Source organism: Pleurodeles waltl, chromosome 1_1 (assembly GCF_031143425.1).
Source record: "Pleurodeles waltl isolate 20211129_DDA chromosome 1_1, aPleWal1.hap1.20221129, whole genome shotgun sequence".
Lineage (NCBI taxonomy): Eukaryota > Metazoa > Chordata > Amphibia > Caudata > Salamandridae > Pleurodeles > Pleurodeles waltl.
In genome coordinates, this window is record NC_090436.1 from 391,691,231 (window position 1) to 391,706,341 (window position 15,111).

The following is a 15,111-nucleotide window of genomic DNA, read 5'->3' on the forward strand; positions in this document are numbered from 1 at the left end:
ACGGAGGGCGAGGGGAGCACCACAGCGAAGACAGGAGGGGACAATTCGGACAGTGATACCTCCTCCGATGGAAGCTCCATGGTGGTGGCGGACACCTCTGTGGCCACCCCAACTACAGGTACAGCTGCCATCTCCTGTACCAGCACCGCCCTCCTAGCAGCCCCTCAGCGTGTTTCCCGTGTCCGCTCACCCAGGAGGGTGGGCATCTCCTTCTCCCCAGGCACCTCAGGCCCTGCCCCAGTTAGCCCAGCTGCACTGAGTGAGGAGGCTATTGACCTCCTGAGATCCATCTCTGTTGGGCAGTCATTCATTGTGAATGCCATCCAGAGGCTGGCAGCCCATTTGCAACAAGCAAATGCATTCCTGGAGGGCATTCACTTTGGCATGGTGGCCCAACAGAGATCAATCTAGGCTTTAGCCTCATCTCTGGTGGCAGCCATTGTCCCAGTTTCTAGCCTCCCCCCCTCCAACTTCCTTTACCCAATCCCATTCCCCTCAACCCCAACCTATCCCAAACACACAGACAGACCAGCATGCACCCAGGACAACACACAGGAGTGGTTCAGGCAAACACAAGGACCACACATCATCCCACAGGCACTCACACAAACACCATCCAGATGCAGAGATACCAACATCCACTGCCTCCACTGTGTCCCCCTCCTCCTCGTTGTCCACCTCCCTCCCAGTTGCGTCTACACTCACACCTGCATGCACTACATCCTGATCCACTACCACCATCACGTCTATCACTACACACCCCTCACTGGCAGTCACCACCCCTACATACATGCACACGTCCCCTGTGTCCTCTCCCACTGTGTCTGTGCCCCCTCCTCCCAAAGTACACAAACGCAAGTACTCGGACAGCCATCCACCTCACAGCAGTATCCAGCCCATGCACCTGCACCCAAACACAGCAGACAGACACCTCCTACAACCACTTCCTCTTCCTCCACTCCCAAACCTTCACCCTGTTCCCACCCCAATGTCCCTAAGAAGCTTTTCCTCTCCACCGTTGACCTCTTCCCTATCCTCCCCCCGTCCTTCAAGTCAGGCCAGGGTGGTCAGAACCAAGGCAAGCGTCTCAGACACCCAGTCCACGGCCACAGTAGTGTCGCAGGTACTGTAGGTGGGAGAGGATCCCAGGAACCAGCCAGCAGCACTGAAAGTGTGCCTGCAACAGGTGCATCAAGGATGGGCAAGGAGGCACCACCAGCTGCGAAAGGGAAGTGCAAGGAGGCACCACCAGCTGCGAAAGGGAAGTGCAAGGAGGCACCACCAGCTGCAAAAGGGAAGGGCAAGGAGGCACCACCAGCTGCGAAAGGGAAGGGTAAGGAGGCACCACCAGCTGCGAAAGGGAAGGGTAAGGAGGCACTACCAGCTGCGGAAGGGCAAGGGGCCTGCAGGCAGGAAGGACAGGAGACCTGGTACTAGGACTCATTCGGAGCCTCCACCACCAACCATGGCGGTTCAGCCGTCCGAGGCTGCAGGGGAAGGGCTGGAGCCTCCCCCCCACCACTGCCAGCACCGCCACCAGCACCACTGCCAGCAGCAGCAGCCCCAGTGGGCAGCCGTCCGAGGCTGCAGGGGAAGGGCTTGAGCCTACCCCCACCACTGCCAGCCCCGACACAAGCCCCGCCACTGCCACCACTAAGCAGCCATCACCGCCGGCGGGCAGTGTGTAGTCCTGCCTCCATGGGCTGTAGTGCATCCTGGACCCTGCAAATCCTGTAAGTGTGACACCAAGGTGAGAGACTGTGACCTTGCACTCCCCAAGATCTGCATCACAGGGCACAATGCCCCCTCCAGAACCAGTGGAAGAAGCCACACACTCACCCCATCCTTCCCAGGATGAAGCACACTGGGCACAATATCCCCTCCAGACCTAGTGGAGAAAGCCATCCACTTACCCCATCCTTCCCAAGATAAAGCACACTGGGCAAAATGCCCCCTCCAGAACAAGTGGAAGAGGCCATCCACTCACCCCATCCTCCCCAGGATGAAGCACACCGGGCACAATGCCCCCTCCAGAACCAGTCGAAGAAGCCATCCACTCACCCCATCCTTCCCAGATGAAGCACACTGGGCACAATGCCCCCTCCAGAACCAGTGGAAGAAGCCACCCACTCACCCCATCCTTCCCAGGATGTAGCACACTGGGCACAATGCCCCCTCCAGAACCAGTGGAGAAGCCATCCACTAGAGAAACTGTGGCCTTGCACTCCCCAGGACCAAGCAGTGGGCAAACCACCCAATTGAGAGACTGTGGCCTTGCACTCCCCAGGACCAAGCAGTGGGCAAACCACCCACTTGAGAGACTGTGGCCTTGCACTCCCCAGGGCATTGCACAGGGCATGTAGCCCCCTCCAGGACCAGTCGTTGTACCATCTTCCGGCTGAGGTGCCCCCCCCATTCCCCGTCCCTCTGAGGTGCCTGTGTATTTTCGACCTGATGCCCCTGCAGTGTTCTCTCCATGTTGTTGCAGGAGTGAGGTGGGGCCTTGGCCTATGTGATGTGGCCCTGTGGCCCACATACATTGAGGACTGGGCAGTGTCCCTCCATTTGTAAATATGTATATACGTTTATATTTTGATGCACTTATTCATGTTCTTTAATCATATTACACTCACTTTCTTCCAATCTTTTTGTCCTTGCATTATTCCTGAGGGGTACGGGATGTATATGTATTGTTACTGCATCTGGTTGTGTGTATGGTGTTGGGGGTGAGGGGTTGCATGTGTGTGTCACTCTCTTTTTCCTCCTCCCTCCCTTGTGTGCTAGGCGGCAGTACTCACTGTGGTCGTCTTCGCCAGCGTTGCTGCTCATAATGCAGGAAAAGGTACACGAGCATTGGAAAAATTTGCAACTCGGGCTCCAGGGTGTTGTGGTTGTTCCCTGAGTCTCCCGAGGTGAGTCCTTTGTCTTCTGTGTTCTGTTTCCGCTGTGCTTTTGATATCATTTGTACCACCCCGGAAAAGGTGGCAGATAGGCCTGTCATAATGCAGTGGGCGGTACATTGTCTTCTGCCTGGCTGTTGGCGGTTAACGCTGAGGTGCTAGTTGATACTGCTGTGGCGGTCGGTATGTTAAAGTGGCTGTCTGTCTGAGTGGTTTCCGCTGTGGTCACAATTCCTTTTTTTTTTACCACCGGCCTGTTGGCGGTATTAATGCCGCTTTATCGTCGACCGCCAGGGTTGTAATGAGGGCCTTAACCTCACAAACACTGAATTCCTTCTGTATCCAACATTCTCTGATTTAGCTTTGGTTCTTTGAATTAAAACTACAGGTTTCATACCTCAACTGACAGAACAGGCCAAATCCCTGAGATTTACCTTTGACTCAAACCTTTCAGTCAAAGAAAACATTGCCTTGGAGACCAAAACAGCTTGATTCTAACTCTCCTGAAAAAGAGAAAGCTGGAGGCAACATCTTCTTCAGTGGCATCACAAAGACTGCCTTTGTTCCCTTAAAGGCATGCTTCACACAGCAGCCTGGCTTATCAAGAGGCTGAAAAAACCTGACCACATAACTCATGCATTAAAAGATCTATAATGGCTTTCCCTGCAAGCTCCTATCATCTTCAAGATCATCTGCATCCACCTACAAGGCCTTCTGCATCAAGACCTGTGTTTACCTAGCTAACAAACTAGCAATATCTGTAAGTCAGTGCCAGACCAGATGGAGAGCTCACACATTACCAGCTTAGAGTGTAAACACAAAAGGAAGAATACAACTAGAAAACAAGCCCCATCATATGTCCCTCATATCTGGAGTTAATATTTCTTCTGACAACAGAACAGAGAAGAGCAACAGTCATTCAGTTCAGGAAGAAATTGAAAACTCACCTCTTCAAGGAGCCCACCCATTATCACTTCCTCTAACCCTACCTCCTACCTCTGGCCCCTGCATCTCTATGTATGCTCACTGAGGCTTGCTCTGTACGGCACACCATTTCTAGCTAGATAGATTTACCCTGACATATGACTTTTGTGAAAGTGCAGCTAACAATGGTCACCAATTGAAAGAAATGTTGTGTTGCAGTAGTTCAGGACAGTAGATTTATTTGTTTCTGTGACAGCAGCATTTACCTCATAATAATAATAATGAATTTACTGCATAATTTGCTAAGATTTGCATATTTTGCAGATTTCACAAAAAAATATTCTAGCTAAAATGCACGAAATTAATACTGCTAGCGAATGTGCCACATAATGTGTGTTTTGCTGCCTAAAGTAGACAGCCTTGCCGGATAATTTGCTCTTCTATGCTGCATACTCGTTGTAGCCCTGACAATGGCAAAACTCTGCAGATTGGTTTTGAAATCCATATTTTAAAGGAAACATTGAAATAACTTCCATATTTTATGGTTTGTGTGTGTATTCATATGTTTTCATTAAAAAAACATCTACGCTAGTTACTCAGAGAAAAATCTCACCCCCTCTGGCACCAAAACTTGCCTCCGCCATTGTGTCAAAGCCCATCGGCAGTTGTTTGTTGATTGTGAAGAGCCCTTTGTCAAAGTAAGTAGATAGATGCATGTTAATTATGAAACAAACTTGTCAAAGCCTATAGACAGTGGTGTATTGTAGGAAATCCAACTTTTCTGGCTGCATGGTCACCCCAGATTTTTTCCTTATGCTGGATTATATATGTTTCCTGGATTTAAAACTCTGTGCACTGTAACCCTGCTAGCCAGTGGCAAAGTGCCTGTGCTACCCTTTTAAACATGGTGTAATTGGCATGTTTCTAACTGGTATATTTAACTTGCCTTTAAGTCCCTAGTATATGTTATAAAATGTACCCAGGGCTTGGAGGTTAAATGCTACTAGTGGGCTGTAGCACACATTGTGCCATCCACTACAGTGACTGTGTAAAATACGGCTTGATGTCTACCATTGCAGCCTGACTATGACGATTTAACCACTGCAGTTCAACATATCAAAATAAACCCTCTCATGACGGGTCAAAACCTCCTTTTGCAATATGATTAAGTATTATGCCGGGGGCGTGGCTAGATATCCCAATCCGAGAACTGTCCACCCTGGCGGGCCCTGCTGGACTAGCGGCACCGTGGCTGGAGTGGCGGCTGACGAAAGAGGTGAGCGGTGGGCTCTCCCTCTTAAGGCCGGATCGGCGGTCGGGTCAGACTGCGGCCTTGAGGAGCGCAGGGCCTGCACTGGGTCCCTGTGCCGGTGCTCCTGGCTTTGGCAGTCAGGAGGAGGCAAGCGTGGCTGGCCGGTTGTAGCTGTTGCCGCCCGGGAGTGTGGCTCTGGGCTGGGTGAGAGGCTTTCTATCCACCCTTAAAGACGGGCCTGACCGTGCGGTGAGAGGCTGGGTGGCCAGAAGCTGTTTAATTGCGTCGACGGAGGGGCCGAGGAGCCCATAACAGTAGGATTCTGCCGCCTGTGGCGGAAAACTGGTGGTGATTGCTGCAGTGAGTAGGTGGTATCTTGGATCTCCTCGGCTTGGGGTTCCTTCTACGGTCGGGTCGGACCGTGGGCCGTCTGAGGTGCTGAGGGAGCTGCAGGGATTGAATTTAGCTTCTGGAGCCCCACCTCTTGGGCTGCTGTGCTGAGACTGAGACGGGAGTTGGACCCCTGGCTTCTGGGTGCCCGGTTGCAGCGGGTGGGTGCCCTGAGTGCTGCGACAGATGAAGGATTGCAGGATTAAATAGGCGTGCTGGGACTCTCTGCTGTCAGGCCTAGGTCGGCAAAGTGACTACGATGGGGGCCTGGGTGCCTTTCCTCGCCCTGCTGGTGTTGAACTGCGCTATTGCTCTGGGGAACCTACTGGCGCTCATCGATTGTATAAATTCTGCGCCTCCTGCTGCCTCCCTGATCTGGTGGTGGAAGGATTCCCTGCCTGCTGGACACCAATAGTGGCAGAGGATGGGCAAGGGGGAGAAGAGACAGGTGAAGCTCACCTTTGATGGGGGTAGGAAGAAGGGTGGAATATCTGGCTCTCAGTTGGAGGAGATACCTGCAGAGGAAGGGGCCCCGGACGCTTCGGTCAAGGCTATGTTCCTGGATCTCAAGAACAGCCTCGTGGGTATTGACGCTAAGCTTGACCCCCTAACCGAGCAAATGGATCGAATTAAGGCTAGGGTGGAAGATCATGACTCCCGGTTTGACCATCTGGAGGTGCGTACATCGGAGTTGGAGGATCAACGTCATGGTGACGGGGAACAATTGCTGCATATGGATTGCATGCTAGAAGTGATACGTAATAAAAATGAGGATTTGGAGGCACAGTCGTGCCGCAGTAACATTCGAATAGTTGGCCTTCCGGAGTCCACGGACATGGGAAGGATGGAGGATTTTGTGGAATCCATGCTCTCTGATCTCTTCCCCGGTGAACTCTCCCGGCTGGTGGTGGTGGAGAGAGCTCATAGAACGTTGGGACCTCAGCCCCCGCCTGGTACGCCACCACGGCCAATCATTGTTCGATTGTTGAATTGCCGTGATAGGTATACTGTCCTCAGGCAGATGAGGGAGCGGGCTGCCAATGATCTACAAGAACTCTGAACTGAGCATATTTCCAGATTATACCCCTAGTGTACAGGCTGCTCGTAGAGCCTTTTTGCCGATTAAACGCACTCTGAGCTAGACAGATGCTACATTCTCTCTTACTTACCCTGCGAAGCTGAGGGTACAGCATGGGGGCAAACTGCATTTTTTCACGGATCTGAAATTGGCGGCTAAATTTGCTAAAACAGTGCCTAAAAAGACAGCACCGGGAGATCTGGAAGCCTCTGGAGCTGAGAGAGATGCATTAAGTGATAATGACTAAAATGGTGGGGTGGTGATGGTTGGGGTTATCTCTCCAGTGGCTATGTGGGGTGTCCTGTTACTGTGTTAACTGTTCTTATTGGCTGCTCTGATGTCTAATTTGTTCAGGGGCCCTTTCCCCCGTCCCTTTTGGGGTGGTGGTATGGATGGCCTGGCTCGCGCCCCTTGGATGAGTCCTATTATTATGCTTCTTGCTATTTTTAAGGTTATAGTTTTGAATGGGGGTGGGGCATTTGCTTTGACCCAATTCGGGGGTCTGCGCGGGTGGGGGGGGATGTTCAGGTTCTGGTTTACTTTTCTTTTTCTTTTCTTTCTCACTTTACTTTCCTACATATATGTGGTTGGCGATTATAACGAGATGCTGTGGCTGTGCAGTATACTTGATTGGAAGATGCAATGGTGTATGGAGATGTGACACCGGTGCGCTGTCTCACTTGGAACATGCGTGGTCGGAATGATGGGCGAAGGAGCGACTACTGTATGCTTATGTAAAGCGTCAGGAGATTGATATATGCATGTTGCAAGAGACTCACTTAGTGGCGGCGACGCAGAATTGGTTGAAGGCTGGCTGGATTGGAGAATACCACAGAGCAGTGTTCTCACGCTATGCAAGAGGGGTGGCGATCCTGCTGCGGAAGGGACTGCAGTGGCGCACTCCGAGAGTAATAGTGGATCCCAATGGCCAATACATCATGTTGAGTGGCACGCTATTAGACAGAGCATGCAGGCTTGTTTCGATCTATGGTCCTAATACCGATGACCCTGAATTTTTTCGTGAAGTGTGGCAACTGACTGAGTCGCTGGGCAGCGGCACCTTGATCTGGGGAGAAGATTTTAATGTGATTCTGGACCCTGGGGCGGACCGCGAAAGCCTGGCCAGGGTGCAACATGTCACAGCTGCTAAGGCCCTGTCGTCTGTGATGGCTGCCCTGGTGGATGTATGGAGGGCGAAGCATTGGGCTGCCAGAAAGGGCACCTGTGTTAATTATGCTCATAATAGCTGGTCCTGCATTGATCGTTGGTTGGGTACGAGGGATGTGGAGCTCTGGACGCAGTTGGTGGAGCACATGGCGCGTACCTTGTTGGATCACTTGCCGGTCAAGCTAGTGCTGGCGGTGCCGGGGGGCTTGGGCGCGTGTATATGTGGTGCTTACCGCATGGGGCACATTCAGGATCAGGCGTTTCGAGAGGAAGTTCGCGAGGCCATCATTCATAATTTTGCTGAGAATTGCGGGTCGGTGAGTTCTGCTGGTACACTCTGGGAGGCATTTAAAGTGGTAATTCGTGGGATATGCCTCGCTAAACAGCATGGCGTACTGAAGTTGCTGCAACGGGAGTTGGCTGACTTGGAGGCGCAGATAGCGGAACTGGAAAATCGCCTGGTGGTTGACTGGTCTGGAGACACGCTAGCGGCTTTGGGAAGTACTGTATCACTGTATGAGGCAGCCTATCTGCGTGAGATCTGTTTTTTGGGGAAACATGCCAAGGCAAGGAGATACGGGGAGGAAGAGAGGGCTGGGCGTACATTGGCGAGTATGCTGCGTAAGCCATGGGCCAGTAACTACATTGTCGAAATGAATAGTGCGTCGGGCGAGCGGGTGGTAGGAACGAATGGAGTCATGCAGGTCTTTACTGATTTTTTCGCGGAATTGTATGCGGAGCCTCCTGGGCTGGATGTTGATGCGGCACAGGACTACTTCGCTGTGATTAGCCTACTCTGGTTTGATGATTCATATAGGTCCTATCTTGATGTCCCCTTCTCAGTAGAGGATGTCAAATTGGCGATTCACAGTCTGCCAGGGGATAAGTCCCCTGGCCTGGATGGTTTAACTCCATCCTTTTATAAGGAATACACAGATATACTTGCACCTCACCTTTTGGAGGTCTATGCGGAGTCTATGGAGACTGGGGTTCTTCCCACTTCTCTCCATGAGGCCTTGATTGTCACGGTTCTAAAGCCAGGCAAGGATCCGTGCAGCTGAGACTCATACCGTCCGCTCTCCATGATTAATATAGATAACAAAATCTTAGCCAAGATGATAAAGACGCGATTGCAACCTCTGCTTCCGAAGCTGGTGTTACCGGACTAGTCTGGTTTTGTAACGGGCCGGTCTACGTCATGTAATCTCCGCATGTACTTCGCTGATGCGAGTACGATTGAAGCTGAGGAAGATGCGGCAGCGGTGTTTTTGGACGATACTAAGGCTTTTGACTCGCTGGCGTGGAAGTACATGTTCGCGCTGCTTGCCAGAGTGGGAATGAGTGTGCGGTTTGTGCAATTGATCCACCGGCTGTATTCAGAACCCACTGCTAGGCTGCGAATAAATGGGAATATCTCTGACTCCTTTCGAGTAGCTCGGGGGACTCGTCAGGGTTGCCCTTTATCTCCGCTGCTTTTCGCAATTGCAATGGAGCCGCTGGCGGCGTACCTGAGACAACATCATAATAACAGAGGACTGGTGTTTCGCCAACGCCCTATATTAATATCCATGTATGCAGATGATATTGCGCTGTATGTTCGCAAGCCGCGGAATCATCTTGATGTCCTGTTGGATGAGATAGTGCGATTCTGCGCTTTCTCCGGAATCATGATTAAGTGGTCCAAATCAGTGGTGTTGCCCATTTCCGTGGGAACATCGAGCTTTCCCTCACGGTATCCGATTGGATGGGCTGATGGCCCGGTGCGTTACTTGGGCGTTTGGCTGAGTGGAGAGGTGGAGACACTCTGGTCCGCAAATTATGGTAAGGCAATAGTGTGGCTGGAAGACAAGGTGGAGGTATGGCGCTCGCTGCCGCTCTCACTCACTGGACGTATTGCGATCGCTAAAATGGTAGTGCAGCCTACATTTTTATACCTGCACTGATACGGTTAGCTTGGGCGGGCGGGCAGCCCAGAATTTCTTGGGAGAAGCTGACGCTTCCATTTGAATTGGGCGGCCTTGCTCTCTGGATTTGGAGCTTTACTATCACTGCGCGCAAGCTCATTTTGCACGTTTTTGGATACGCCCTGTTTGATATTTACCGCATCTTGCACCCGAAAGCGATGCGGTGTGGCCAGACGGACTATTGCGAGTGGTCGGGAACCTGTCCCGGCCCAGCCCGCGGAGAGTGGACACTGTGGCTTGTACTGTCCGAGCTTGGACTGCTTTACTGCGCCGAGCTGGTGTGCGCGAGCGCTACGCTCCGTCGATGCTGGTACTTGATGTCGCAGATGAACGGATGTTTCGGGATGAACGGCTGCGCGAATTTCTCTGTGAATCGATTTTAACTTAATTGGGAGACTGGTTTGTGGACGGGCGGTTTGTCACGCCAGAGATAGCGCTGAAGCATGGATGAGACACTGCGCTACATCGGCTGTATGTGTTGCGCATCAGCGCGATGCTCCGTGCGCACTTCCCTGGCCTCCCCGAGGACCCATTGGTGTGTCAGGCTCTGGATTTGATGTATCATGCGCAGTCTCCGCGCAAGCTCATTACTAAGTTATATAATTGCTTGCAAAGCGAGACGACGGGAACTGAAATTACTGCAAAGGTGCGATGGGAAGTAGATATTGGTGAGGCCATATCTGCGGAAATGTGGAGGAAATGATGCGCGCATATGAGGGTGCTATCCCCCAATGATAGACTGCGTCTTATCCATTTCAAATTTTTGCATCGATTGTACTACACCCCACGTGGTTTACATGGTATGGGTCTGTGCGCAAATTCGTGTTGCAAAAGGTGTTGTGCTCCGGACGCAGATTTTCTACATCTAGTGTACTGCTGGGCGGACGTGCGCACTTACTGGATTGAGGTATTGCATATGATTGAGGAGATGACTGCTCTGGTTCTGCCCTTTACCACTAAACTTGCACTTCTTGGATATGTTGAGGAGATACCGTCGGCTCATAGGAGGCTGGTGGGCCTGCTGCTGCTACTGGCTAAGCGCAGGGTTGCGATGTGCTGGGGACATGGCCGGCCCCCTCGAGGATCTGAAGGGCTGCGAGATGCCTCTTTTTGCCAAGAACAACTAATGATCTACTGGGAATTGATGCCTGATGGATCCCGGCCTAGGGATATATGGGCCCGCTATGCTCCTTTTTAGAGTCTAACCTTTGAGGCTGTGGAAGGGAGCTGTATCTTGTCATGGGTATAGAAGTTCTGATTCCTGTTTATACTTTTCATGTACCATGGCCGTTGTGCTGAAATGGATGGTTACATTGCTTTCTTCCGTCTCTTTTTTTATCCGTACCTTTTCTTTCTCTCTTTGTTTGTTGTGGGTATGTTCTGCAGCCCTACTAATATTTTTCTGAACTTGTTCCTTGCCTTGTGATAGACAATGTCTCAACACGCCTGCTGGTGGTGCAGCTATTGGACATGTACAATTGGATCATGGGGTCGAGCGCCCCATGCAATTAATACTGGATGTGCTGATCTATATATCTGTTATTTGGTTATGGCATGGGCCTATATGAGGCATTGCTTTTGCCTTTTTTGTGAGATGGGCTGGCTCTGTTGTTTGCTAAATTTCATTAAACATTTTGTTTAAAAAATGTCTGAGGCCTTGTAGCCCACAAGGCAGAGTAGGACATGTAGAACTTTCATGTTAATATGTCCTTTCGGTGACAATCCCCCAAAAGCTATTTTTTGCTGTGGCAGGTGTTTTGCTTTCACTAATCACCGCGCTGACAAAAATCTCTGGAATGCACTTCTCAGTTCAAAGAAGACATTTATTATTATTTCACCACGAGGTTCCTAAAAGGAGATTAGTAAGGCGAAAGCACACGTTTAAAAATAGTCACAGCAATGAAAGGAAAATATACCCAAAATGATTCTCAACTGCAATGTACACAGCAAATATATGTGATTATATTATAGCATAATTGCAAAGCAAAGAATTAAGTTAAAATTCATCACTGTAGGGCCTGCCAAGCTCTTCACCTTTCTCATGCCAGCAAGAAGATGACCCCGTTCAACTGCGAGAAAGAGATGTCCACCTCCACGGTACAAATGTCAGGCATTTGACGTCCAATCCTGACTGAGGTCTTGGAAATTCCACCGCTACTGAGCAGGGCCACCTTTTTATATCTTAAAGAACTGAAAGGGCTTTCTGGAGAAAACCCCTCCCATGAAGGACATGCTGGCTACTATAGGTCAGAGTTGAAAGGAAAGCGTTGAGGACTGGCCAACATCTCAAGGCATTTCTCCCAAGACCAAACCATTCCCTACACTGAAAAAACATAAGTCTGCTACATTCTTATCATGCTGACTGACTGTTCGGTGATAATATGTCCTAGGTCTTTGGTGAGTAAGAATACGAAAAACAAGCACAGTTTACCATGTGGAAAAACACAGCTCAACCGCAATGTCTAACGCTACGATAAAGTAAATAGGTAGCTAAACTGAATACAAAATATAATCTGCAATTGGTGAACACTGAACAACTAATCCAGATGCAAAGTGGTGCAACACAAAGTCAGTGGTCAAAAACACATATTTCCCCACAGCAGGTCTAGCTGTTTTATGTAGAAAACCAGAATACAGATTAAAATCCTCTTGCTGTGAGCCGGGAATGGGAATAACTAGACAAATAATTAACCAACTATTTTTAATAGGTATTAAAAAAGCTAATTCAACAGTGAAGTTAGATGTTAAATAAATAATAAGAAACAATAACTTTTAGAAAGTTAACTTTTCTCTGGCTGAAGTTACTAAAGAATAATTTACATTTTCTCTCCAATGTCTCCTAGCCAGTAATTACCATTTGAATGGGTGTGAGTGAGGTGTCAAATGCCTCCTAGGAGCTACACAGTAGGCCACTGTGACTGACAGATCAACCTGAATGGGCAAGGATGACTCCTTTGAGGTCAGCAGAAGGGTGGGGATTCGTAGCATTCTTTCTGACATTACATCGTCAAAACCTCCTGGAGTGTCAAATACTGCTTGACAGGTCTGCTGGGTTTACATATAACACTGGGAGCACACTTGAAAGGTAGATAACAAGATGCCAAGACAACTCCTGTGTATCCACTGTCTGGTTGCTGTGAAACCCTGCTTTTATCCTACCCGACTTCTGTCTCTGGGGTTTTGGGATTACAGTGGCTTTTAGATCACATCTAGCTTGGTGCTAGATGTGGGAGGATATTGGGATTACCATAGTACATTCCACACCCACCTCCAGCACTCAAAGTCCAAGTTTAGTGTGGCCGAAGACTTTTGCCAATTTGAAAATGCCCAAAATGGTCAGGGTTGGCCCCAGGAACCTTTACCCCATTGGTTATTGCATGCCCAAGAGTAATTTCCTCTGCTTAGCTTGTGCCAAGCATAAATGTGGCATCTCTTGACATCCACTTCAGAACAGTCCTGCACTTGCAGATTAGAAAAACACTGGACCTGCTGTTTGTGACCTAAGAGGAGCCATGAAGGACTGGACCTACTCCCCCTTGCACCCAGGATAAATAAATGGACTCCAAGTATCATAAGACTGACCTTTTATTAAAGCTTTCGGGATACAGCAAGCTACATGATGCCTTTTCTTACAGCTGCCAGTTGACCAGTCCCAACTGGACCTGGACTGAACCCTGTTATTGGCCTCTGGCTGACACCCTGTAAATCTCTTGGTACCTCCCCTGAGGTCCTATGGTGAATTGGGATTTAAAGGAGTAAATCAGAACATAAAATCTTTGACCAGGATGAACCTGGTTGGTGTATCCGACCCATGCTCCATCATGTTCAGCGTCAAATTGCACCTAGGTCTTGGTCTATTTCGACCATTGACTATCATTGGTGCTTTGTGCTTTTTGGGTCTTATCCTACTTAAAACTTTTAAAAAATCATAGCTCTGTTCCCTTTACTGGATTTTTGTTGTTTTGTTAAATTGCAGTTTATTTTTCTAATTGGGTCTGGGATTTTTTATTGTTGTGCTTTTTGATTTTATTGCTGTTTTGGTACTGCATACATATGTTCCACATTGCTCTATGGTAAGCCTCTCTGCTCTGTGCCTTAACTACCAGGGGATTTAGCTCAGATTAATTTTGTGACTTTGAAGGTTCACCATAACAAGGATTGTGATTAGTCCTTGAGGTGGATGGTCACCCACCCCAAATAATAATCCAATTTCTTACACTTATTCATTATGAAAATCCTAGATCAAAACAAAATGGTGGAGGTCGGTTTGAAGTCTGTTTTCATTGCTTGCAGTTTCACCATTTTCCATTTATATTTTCATGTCTCTGCCCTCCAGCTTCAAGAATGCCAGCTATACACTTCCAATGATGTCGGGGAAAACAACCTTAACTCCATCTTGTGCATAAGGCCAGGTCAGGGGCATAAGAAATGGATCCCACAACCCTCCATTTCTCCGAGTCACTTATGTATGCAATGCAGGGACCATGTAGGCCCCATACACAAACAGACACAATATACACTTGGGATGTTAGTGTTAGGATCTGGGTTAGCGCAGAAGCAGAACTTTATATGAGTTGGCTAGTAGGCCTTCACTCCAGTAAGACAGATAAAAAAGTCTGGCCACAACTAGAGTCACAAAACACTACACTGCCACCATGTTTTTGTGTACTAAATCCATGAAAGGGACAGTAGTCTACTGTCAGTGCAATGAGGGCACACTTTGTGCACCCCTACATGACACAGGACAGGCCGAGGTCATAGGACAAGTCCAGGACCTCACTCAGGTCAAGGGATAGGATTAGGCCCCTGCAAACACTGTATTAGTGTGAGGGTAAGACCGAAAATACAAAAACAGAATAATAGATAAATGCGCTTTAGCTCTCAGGACATAGGAACACTGCTGTACACCATGCAGGGGACAGTCCCATCACCAACAGGAGGATATTTTTAAGGTGCCCACGGTCTGGGTAATATAAGACTCTAGAACGAGGTGAACAATGGAGGGGTTCTTGAGCTGAGAGGAGTGTGACATGTAAGTTACTAGATTATTTTTGATGGTGACTATTAAATTGGTTAAGAATTGCATTAGGTTAAGAGAAAGGCATTTGATGGCAAGATACTCTGTGCCTCAATGCAGGTTTGGCGTCCTCAGGACTGCCATCAGGCTGCTGGAGAAGACTGCCAAATTATGACCATGGCGGTATTTCCAACAGAATGCAGCCAAAGCACTGCAGGCACCATCACAGTGGTCTGGCCGCCACGGACGATGGTAGTCTACCTGCAGGGTGCTGGAGACCATGTTTCTACCACACAGATTATGAGGTTGCACGCAGCCAAGGATTCCACCACAGTCGCACCACCACGGAAATCCAGGTGGAAACCAACTGCATAAAAGGAGGCGCTTACCTTCAGGAAGCCATACTTATCGGGAGCTGC